This window comes from Dendrobates tinctorius, unplaced genomic scaffold (genome assembly GCF_039654945.1).
Source record: "Dendrobates tinctorius isolate UK_male_01 unplaced genomic scaffold, ASM3965494v1 ptg000048l, whole genome shotgun sequence".
NCBI classification, from domain to species: domain Eukaryota; kingdom Metazoa; phylum Chordata; class Amphibia; order Anura; family Dendrobatidae; genus Dendrobates; species Dendrobates tinctorius.
In genome coordinates this window covers 6,395,001-6,405,000 of record NW_027361716.1, presented here as the reverse complement: position 1 = coordinate 6,405,000, position 10,000 = coordinate 6,395,001, and the positions used below count along the sequence as shown (strand labels likewise).

At 38.0% G+C, this 10,000-nt stretch overlaps 8 non-coding genes across 8 annotated transcripts; all 8 read left to right on the top strand.

The window, feature by feature from the left end:
* The first annotated feature begins 1,224 nt into the window (after positions 1-1,224).
* On the top strand, positions 1,225-1,306 carry TRNAS-AGA (transfer RNA serine (anticodon AGA)). The gene has a single exon. It is a non-coding gene; the product is annotated as a tRNA-Ser (tRNA).
* Positions 1,307-2,947: 1,641 nt separating this feature from the next.
* TRNAS-UGA (transfer RNA serine (anticodon UGA)) lies at positions 2,948-3,029 on the top strand. Its single transcript has one exon. It is a non-coding gene; the product is annotated as a tRNA-Ser (tRNA).
* Positions 3,030-3,677: 648 nt separating this feature from the next.
* TRNAQ-UUG (transfer RNA glutamine (anticodon UUG)) lies at positions 3,678-3,749 on the top strand. The gene has a single exon. It is a non-coding gene; the product is annotated as a tRNA-Gln (tRNA).
* A 904-nt stretch (positions 3,750-4,653) lies between these two features.
* TRNAS-AGA (transfer RNA serine (anticodon AGA)) lies at positions 4,654-4,735 on the top strand. Its single transcript has one exon. It is a non-coding gene; the product is annotated as a tRNA-Ser (tRNA).
* A 1,640-nt stretch (positions 4,736-6,375) lies between these two features.
* On the top strand, positions 6,376-6,457 carry TRNAC-ACA (transfer RNA cysteine (anticodon ACA)). The gene has a single exon. It is a non-coding gene; the product is annotated as a tRNA-Cys (tRNA).
* A 1,503-nt stretch (positions 6,458-7,960) lies between these two features.
* TRNAS-AGA (transfer RNA serine (anticodon AGA)) lies at positions 7,961-8,042 on the top strand. Its single transcript has one exon. It is a non-coding gene; the product is annotated as a tRNA-Ser (tRNA).
* A 655-nt stretch (positions 8,043-8,697) lies between these two features.
* On the top strand, positions 8,698-8,769 carry TRNAQ-UUG (transfer RNA glutamine (anticodon UUG)). Its single transcript has one exon. It is a non-coding gene; the product is annotated as a tRNA-Gln (tRNA).
* Positions 8,770-9,637: 868 nt separating this feature from the next.
* On the top strand, positions 9,638-9,719 carry TRNAS-UGA (transfer RNA serine (anticodon UGA)). The gene has a single exon. It is a non-coding gene; the product is annotated as a tRNA-Ser (tRNA).
* Positions 9,720-10,000: the final 281 nt, after the last annotated feature.

Genomic DNA, 10,000 nt, shown 5'->3' with positions numbered 1-10,000 from the left:
ACTTTTTCCAAGTAACAGATACAGCAATCTTTTTACTAGCCACTTTTCATCAACATTTCAAACTGTCCTAGCTGTGATATCGTGGAAATGTTGGTAAATTTGTGGAATGAAAGGTTATAAGATATCAATTTACCATTGTGTATGACTGCAGATTTGCACTGCAGCTTTGGAGCCTGTTTTCGCCATCGTTCACGATTTCATATGCTTTATTCAGAACAACAAGCCGCAGACATGATTATGTCATGGTTGGTTCCATGGTGTAATGGTTAGCACTCTGGACTTTGAAGACTGTGATCTGAGGTCAAATCTCAGTGGAACCTGGGCACACAATTCTATTTTTCCATCTGCACTGAGATCGACGATGCCCAATGTTTATGATGAAACAAGCAATTTAAAATCCACATAATAAAGACAAAAAAAGAGTTCAAGGATTCATGGTCAAAGCTGTCAATCAAGGAGGATTAGCAAAAATTAAAATTGTCTATATCACTCATTGTCTATGTCATACCAAGCAATCTCATACTCTGTGACTTGAGTCAATATTCACATAACACTCTTTCCAAGTGGGTGAATCTGACAAGGATTTGAAGCCAAAATGGCTTCAGGAAGTGTTTTTGATTTTTCTCTAAGCCATCTTTTCTTGTGTTTTCCAGAATTTCCTAAAGTGCCTTATAAACATTTTTGGTGGTGTTTTTCTAAAAATTCTTTTCGGCGTCTTTTGAATGTGTTTTGTGGCTTTTTTTGTAGCACACAAAAGTCAATCAGGACCCTTTATAGGGTCTTTCGAACCTTACCGTTGACTTGTATTATAGGTATGGAGCTGTTCAAAGTGAAAAACAGCTGAAGATTGATATGGTAATTTCAGTTAACCGCTGGACATTTTTGGAAACTTGAGATGGTTAATAGATGCTCCAAAGCCTGATCAAATGAACATCAAGTCTTTTTTACTTGGAAATGATTATGTTCAGTCTTCTCAGCATTTTTGGATTATTTTTAAAGATGTTTTTGGAGCTGACTGACTCCAAATCCACATTATGAAGAGGGAAAAGCTTTAAACTGTGAATGGTTCCCATGGATGATGAATTTAAATCAGATTTTTGCATTTTACTGAGACCTTGTATTTTCTTTTCTTTTTCTGAGATGTCTTCCAGAGGGTTGATCACTGAGCTTGATCATGGAGCTATTAGAAAACGTGTGTGAAACTCATAACAACTTGACGTCTGAGTAGTCGTGGCCGAGTGGTTAAGGCGATGGACTAGAAAGCCATTGGGGTCTCACCGCGCAGGTTCAAATCCTGCCGACTACGTCTATGTTTCAATAACTTTTTGACCTTTTACCTTTGTTGTTCAATTTGCATGTTTACTAGTCTATTCCCCATGACAGTGATATGTGATGGAGCGAGTTTCTAGGACCAAACTGACTTTATCTTTGACTGTTCTTTAGATAATCTATTCTGGAGCAACATTACATGTGCGACTTGCCGCTAATCAAAAGAAGCACCGTGGGTGCCATCAGGTAAGAGGTTTTTCTATTGATCTTGTCCAGCAGCCACAGACCGCTGTCCTGGCTAATGGACTGGGACATGCACTTTGATTTGCACAAACCTAAAATTATCTCTCAGATGAAGCCTTTTACCATGCAATGCTAATCTTTATCAACTACTGGATGAACAGTTTTCTAACAGTATAAGTTTTGCAATTTATTTTTTTCACACTTTTTCCAAGTAACAGATACAGCAATCTTTTTACTAGCCACTTTTCATCAACATTTCAAACTGTCCTAGCTGTGATATCGTGGAAATGTTGGTAAATTTGTGGAATGAAAGGTTATAAGATATCAATTTACCATTGTGTATGATTGCAGATTTGCACTGCAGCTTTGGAGCCTGTTTTCGCCATCGTTCACGATTTCATATGCTTTATTCAGCACAACAAGCCGCAGCCATGACTGTGTAATGGTTGGTTCCATGGTGTAATGGTTAGCACTCTGGACTTTGAATCCTGTTATCTGAATTCAAATCTCAGTGGAACCTGGGCACACATTTCAATTTTTCCATCTGCACTCAGATCGACGATGCCCAATGTCAATGATGAAACAAGCAATTTAAAATCCACATAATAAAAGACAAAAAAAGAGTTCAAGGATTCATGGAATACCATGGTCAAAGCTGTCAATCAAGTAGGATTAGCAAAAATTAAAATTGTCTATGTCACTCATTGTCTATGTCATACCAAGCAATCTCATACTCTGTGACTTGAGTCAATATTCACATAACACTCTTTCCAAGTGGGTGAATCTGACAAGGTTTTGAAACCAAAATGGCTTCAGGAAGTGTTTTTGATTTTTCTCTAAGCCATCTTTTCTTGTGTTTTCCAGAATTTCCTAAAGTGCCTTATAAACATTTTTGGTGGTGTTTTTCTAAAAATTCTTTCCGGCGTCTTTTGAATGTGTTTTGTGGCTTTTTTTGTAGCACACAAAAGTCAATCAGGACCCTTTATAGGGTCTTTCGAACCTAACCGTTGACTTGTATTATAGGTATGGAGCTGTTCAAAGTGAAAAACAGCTGAAGATTGATATGGTAATTTCAGTTAACCGCTGGACATTTTTGGAAACTTGAGATGGTTAATAGACGCTCCAAAGCCTGATCAAATGAACATCAAGTCTTTTTTACTTGGAAATGATTATGTTCAGTCTTCTCAGCATTTTTGGATTATTTTTAAAGATGTTTTTGGAGCTGACTGACTCCAAATCCACATTATGAAGAGGGAAAAGCTTTAAACTGTGAATAGTTCCCATTGATGATGACTTTAAATCAGATTTTTGCATTTTACTGAGACCTTGTATTTTCTTTTCATTTTCTGAGATGTCTTCCAGAGGGTTGATCACTGAGCTTGATCATGGTGCTATTAGAAAACATGTGTGAAACTCATAACAGCTTGACGTCCGAGTAGTCGTGGCCGAGTGGTTAAGGCGATGGACTTGAAATCCATTGGGGTCTCCCCGCGCAGGTTCAAATCCTGCTGTCTATGTTTCAATAACTTTTTGACCTTTTATCTTTGTTGTTCAATTTGCATCTTTACTAGTCTATTCCCCATGACAGTGATCTGTGATGGAGCGAGTTTCTAGGACCAAACTGACTTTATCTTTGACTGTTCTTTAGATAATCTATTCTGGAGCAACATTACATGTGCGACTTGCCGCTAATCAAAAGAAGCACCGTGGGTGCCATCAGGTAAGAGGTTTTTCTCTTGATCTTGTCCAGCAGCCAAAGACCGCTGTCCTGGCTAATGGACTGGGACATGCACTTTGATTTGCACAAACCTTAAATTATCTCTTAGATGAAGCCTTTTACCATGCAATGCTAATCTTTATCAACTACTGGATGAACAGTTTTCTAACAGTATAAGTTTTGCAATTTATTTTTTTCACACTTTTTCCAAGTAACAGACACAGCAATCTTTTTACTAGCCACTTTTCATCAACATTTCAAACTGTCCTAGCTGTGATATCGTGGAAATGTTGGTAAATTTGTGGAATGAAAGGTTATAAGATATCAATTTACCATTGTGTATGATTGCAGATTTGCACTGCAGCTTTGGAGCCTGTTTTCGCCATCGTTCACGATTTCATATGCTTTATTCAGCACAACAAGCCGCAGCCATGACTGTGTAATGGTTGGTTCCATGGTGTAATGGTTAGCACTCTGGACTTTGAATCCAGTGATCTGAGGTCAAATCTCAGTGGAACCAGGGCACACAATTCGATTTTTCCATCTGCACTCAGATCGACGATGCCCAATGTTTATGATGAAACAAGCAATTTAAAATCCACATAATAAAAGACAAAAAAAGAGTTCAAGGATTCATGGTCAAAGCTGTCAATCAAGAATGATTAGCAAAAATTAAAATTGTCTATATCACTCATTGTCTATGTCATACCAAGCAATCTCATACTCTGTGACTTGAGTCAATATTCACATAACACTCCTTCCAAGTGGGTGAATCTGACAAGGATTTGAAGCCAAAATGGCTTCAGGAAGTGTTTTTGATTTTTCTCTAAGCCATCTTTTCTTGTGTTTTCCAGAATTTCCTAAAGTGCCTTATAAACATTTTTGTGGTGTTTTTCTAAAAATTATTTTTGGCGTCTTTTGAATGTGTTTTGTGGCTTTTTTTGTAGCACACAAAAGTCAATCAGGACCCTTTATAGGGTCTTTCGAACCTTACCGTTGACTTGTATTATAGGTATGGAGCTGTTCAAAGTTGAAAACAGCTGAAGATTGATATGGTAATTTCAGTTAACCGCTGGACATTTTTGGAAACTTGAGATGGTTAATAGACGCTCCAAAGCCTGATCAAATGAACATCAAGTCTTTTTTACTTGGAAATGATTATGTTCAGTCTTCTCAGCATTTTTGGATTATTTTTAAGGATGTTTTTGGAGCTGACTGACTCCAAATCCACATTATGAAGAGGGAAAAGCTTTAAACTGTGAATGGTTCCCATTGATGATGACTTTAAATCAGATTTTTGCATTTTACTGAGACCTTGTATTTTCTTTTCATTTTCTGAGATGTCTTCCAGGGGGTTGATCACTGAGCTTGATCATGGTGATATTAGAAAACATGTGTGAAACTCATAACAGTTTGACGTCCGAGTAGTCGTGGCCGAGTGGTTAAGGCGATGGACTAGAAATCCATTGGCGTCTCCCCGCGCAGCTTCAAATCCTGCCGACTACGTCTATGTTTAAAAACTTTTTGACCTTTTATCTTTGTTGTTCAATTTGCATGTTTACTAGTCTATTCCCCATGACAGTGATCTGTGATGGAGCGAGTTTCTAGGACCAAACTGACTTTATCTTTGACTGTTCTTTAGATAATCTATTCTGTAGCAACATTACATGTGCGACTTGCCGCTAATCAAAAGAAGCACCGTGGGTGCCATCAGGTAAGAGGTTTTTCTCTTGATCTTGTCCAGCAGCCACAGACCGCTGTCCTGGCTAATGGACTGGGACATGCACTTTGATTTGCACAAACCTAAAATTATCTCTCAGATGAAGCCTTTTACCATGCAATGCTAATCTTTATCAACTACTGGATGAACAGTTTTCTAACAGTATAAGTTTTGCAATTTATTTTTTTCACACTTTTTCCAAGTAACAGATACAGCAATCTTTTTACTAGCCACTTTTCATCAACATTTCAAACTGTCCTAGCTGTGATATCGTGGAAATGTTGGTAAATTTGTGGAATGAAAGGTTATAAGATATCAATTTACCATTGTGTATGATTGCAGATTTGCACTGCAGCTTTGGAGCCTGTTTTCGCCATCGTTCACGATTTCATATGCTTTATTCAGCACAACAAGCCGCAGCCATGACTGTGTAATGGTTGGTTCCATGGTGTAATGGTTAGCACTCTGGACTTTGAATCCTGTTATCTGAATTCAAATCTCAGTGGAACCTGGGCACACATTTCAATTTTTCCATCTGCACTCAGATCGACGATGCCCAATGTCAATGATGAAACAAGCAATTTAAAATCCACATAATAAAAGACAAAAAAAGAGTTCAAGGATTCATGGAATACCATGGTCAAAGCTGTCAATCAAGTAGGATTAGCAAAAATTAAAATTGTCTATGTCACTCATTGTCTATGTCATACCAAGCAATCTCATACTCTGTGACTTGAGTCAATATTCACATAACACTCTTTCCAAGTGGGTGAATCTGACAAGGTTTTGAAACGAAAATGGCTTCAGGAAGTGTTTTTGATTTTTCTCTAAGCCATCTTTTCTTGTGTTTTCCAGAATTTCCTAAAGTGCCTTATAAACATTTTTGGTGGTGTTTTTCTAAAAATTCTTTCCGGCGTCTTTTGAATGTGTTTTGTGGCTTTTTTTGTAGCACACAAAAGTCAATCAGGACCCTTTATAGGGTCTTTCGAACCTAACCGTTGACTTGTATTATAGGTATGGAGCTGTTCAAAGTGAAAAACAGCTGAAGATTGATATGGTAATTTCAGTTAACCGCTGGACATTTTTGGAAACTTGAGATGGTTAATAGACGCTCCAAAGCCTGATCAAATGAACATCAAGTCTTTTTTACTTGGAAATGATTATGTTCAGTCTTCTCAGCATTTTTGGATTATTTTTAAGGATGTTTTTGGAGCTGACTGACTCCAAATCCACATTATGAAGAGGGAAAAGCTTTATACTGTGAATGGTTCCCTTGGATGATGAATTTAAATCAGATTTTTGCATTTTACTGAGACCTTGTATTTTCTTTTCATTTTCTGAGATGTCTTCCAGAGGGTTGATCACTGAGCTTGATCATGGTGCTATTAGAAAACATGTGTGAAACTCATAACAGCTTGACGTCCGAGTAGTCGTGGCCGAGTGGTTAAGGCGATGGACTACAAATCCTTTGGGGTCTCCCCGTGCAGGTTCATATCCTGCCAACTACGTCTGTGTTTCAATAACTGTTTGACCTTTTATCTTTGTTGTTCAATTTGCATGTTTACTAGTCTATTCCCCATGACAGTGATCTGTGATGGAGCGAGTTTCTAGGACCAAACTGACTTTATCTTTGACTGTTCTTTAGATAATCTATTCTGGAGCAACATTACATGTGCGACTTGCCGCTAATCAAAAGAAGCACCGTGGGTGCCTTCAGGTAATAGGTTTTTCTCTTGATCTTGTCCAGCAGCCACAGACCTCTGTCCTGGCTAAAGGACTGGGACATGCACTTTGATTTGCACAAACCTTAAATTATCTCTCAGATGAAGCCTTTTACCATGCAATGCTAATCTTTATCAACTACTGGATGAACAGTTTTCTAACAGTATAAGTTTTGCAATTTATTTTTTTCACACTTTTTCCAAGTAACAGATACAGCAATCTTTTTACTAGCCACTTTTCATCAACATTTCAAACTGTCCTAGCTGTGATATCGTGGAAATGTTGGTAAATTTGTGGAATGAAAGGTTATAAGATATCAATTTACCATTGTGTATGATTGCAGATTTGCACTGCAGCTTTGGAGCCTGTTTTCGCCATCGTTCACGATTTCATATGCGTTATTCAGCACAACAAGCCGCAGCCATGATTGCGTCATGGTTGGTTCCATGGTGTAATGGTTAGCACCATTTTTATGATGAAACAAGCAATTTAAAATCCACATAATAATAGAGAAAAAAAGAGTTCAAGGACTCATGGTCAAAGCTGTCAATATCAATCATTGTCTATGTCATACCAAGCAATCTCATACTCTGTGACTTGAGTCAATATTCACATAACACTCTTTCCAAGTGGGTGAATCTGACAAGGATTTGAAGCCAAAATGGCTGCAGGAAGTGTTTTCGATTTTTCTCTAAGCCATCTTTTCTTGTGTTTTCCAGAATTTCCTAAAGTGCCTTATAAACATTTTTGGTGGTGTTTTTCTAAAAATTCTTTTCGGCGTCTTTTGAATGTGTTTTGTGGCTTTTTTTGTAGCACACAAAAGTCAATCAGGACCCTTTATAGGGTCTTTCGAACCTTACCCTTGACTTGTATTATAGGTATGGAGCTGTTCAAAGTGAAAAACAGCTGAAGATTGATATGGTAATTTCAGTTAACCGCTGGACATTTTTGGAAACTTGAGATGGTTAATAGACGCTCCAAATCCTGATCAAATGAACATCAAGTCTTTTTTACTTGGAAATGATTATGTTCAGTCTTCTCAGCATTTTTGTATTATTTTTAAGGATGTTTTTGGAGCTGACTGACTCCAAATCCACATTATGAAGAGGGAAAAGCATTAAACTGTGAATGGTTCCCATTGATGATGACTTTAAATCAGATTTTTGCATTTTACTGAGACCTTCTTTTTCTTTTCTATTTCTGAGATGTCTTCCAGAGGGTTGATCTCTGAGCTTGATCATGGTGCTATTAGAAAACGTGTGTGAAACTCATAACAGCTTGACGTCTGAGTAGTTGTGGCCGAGTGGTTAAGGCGATGGGCTAGAAATCCATTGGGGTCTCCCCGCGCAGGTGCAAATCCTGCCGACTACGTCTATGTTTAAAATAACTTTTTGACCTTTTCTCTTTGTTGTTCAATTTGCATGTTTACTAGTCTATTCCCCATGACAGTGATCTGTGATGGAGCGAGTTTCTAGGACCAAACTGACTTTATATTTGACTGTTCTTTAGATAATCTATTCTGGAGCAACATTACATGTGTGACTTGCCGCTAATCAAAAGAAGCATCGTGGGTGCCATCAGGTAAGAGGTTTTTCTCTTGATCTTGTCCAGCAGCCACAGACCGCTGTCCCGGCTAATGGACTGGGACATGCACTTTGATTTGCACAAACCTTAAATTATCTCTCAGATGAAGCCTTTTACCATGCAATGCTAATCTTTATCGACTACTGGATGAACAGTTTTCTAACAGTATAAGTTTTGCAATTTATTTTTTTCACACTTTTTCCAAGTAACAGATACAGCAATCTTTTTACTAGCCACTTTTCATCAACATTTCAAACTGTCCTAGCTGTGATATCGTGGAAATGTTGGTAAATTTTTGGAATGAAAGGTTATAAGATATCAATTTACCATTGTGTATGATTGCAGATTTGCACTGCAGCTTTGGAGCCTGTTTTCGCCATCGTTCACGATTTCATATGCTTTATTCAGCACAACAAGCCGCAGCCATAGCTATGTCATGGTTGGTTCCATGGTGTAATGGTTAGCACTCTGGACTTTGAATCCAGTGATCTGAGTTCAAATCACAGTGGAACCTGGGCACAGATTTCGATTTTTCCATCTGCACTCAGATCGACGATTTAAAATCCACATAATAAAAGACAAAAAAAGAGTTCAAGGATTCATGGTCGAAGCTGTCAATATCACTCATTGTCTATGTCATAACAAGCAATCTCATACTCAGTGACTTGAGTCAATATTCACATAACACTCTTTCCAAGTGGGTGAATCTGACAAGGATTTGAAGCCAAAATGGTTTCAGGAAGTGTTTTTGATTTTTCTCTAAGCCATCTTTTCTTGTGTTTTCCAGAATTTCCTAAAGTGCCTTATAAACCTTTTTGGTGGTGTTTTTCTAAAAATTCTTTTCGGCGTCTTTTGAATGTGTTTTGTGGCTTCTTTTGTAGCACACAAAAGTCAATCAGGACCCTTTATAGGGTCTTTCGAACCTTACCGTTGACTTGTATTACAGGTATGGAGCTGTTCAAAGTGAAAAACAGCTGAAGATTGATATGGTAATTTCAGTTAACCGCTGGACATTTTTGGAAACTTGAGATGGTTAATAGATGCTCCAAAGCCTGATCAAATGAACATCAAGTCTTTTTTACTTGGAAATGATTATGTTCAGTCTTCTCAGCATTTTCGGATTATTTTTAAGGATGTTTTTGGAGCTGACTGACTCCAAATCCACATTATGAAGAGGGAAAAGATTTAAACTGTGAATGGTTCCCATTGATGATGACTTTAAATCAGATTTTTGCATTTTACTGAGACCTTGTATTTTCTTTTCATTTTCTGAGATGTCTTCCAGAGGGTTGATCACTGAGCGTGATCATGGTGCAATAACTTGGTGCAATAGTTTTCTAATAAGAAAACATGTGTGAAGCTCATAACAGCTTGACATCCGAGTAGTCGTGGCCGAGTGGTTAAGGCGATGGACTTGAAATCCATTGGGTTCTCCCCGCGCAGGTTCAAATCCTGCCGACTACGTCTATGTTTCAATAACTTTTTGACCTTTTATCTTTTTTGTTCAATTTGCATGTTTACTATTCTATTCCCCATGACAGTGATCTGTGATGGAGCGAGTTTCTAGGACCAAACTGACTTTATCTTTGATTGTTCTTTAGATAATCTATTCTGGAGCAACATTACATGTGCGACTTGTCGCCAATCAAAAGAAACACCGTGGGTGCCATCAGGTAAGAGGTTTTTCTCTTGATCTTGTCCAGCAGCCACAGACCGCTGTCCTGGCTAATGGACTGGGACATGCA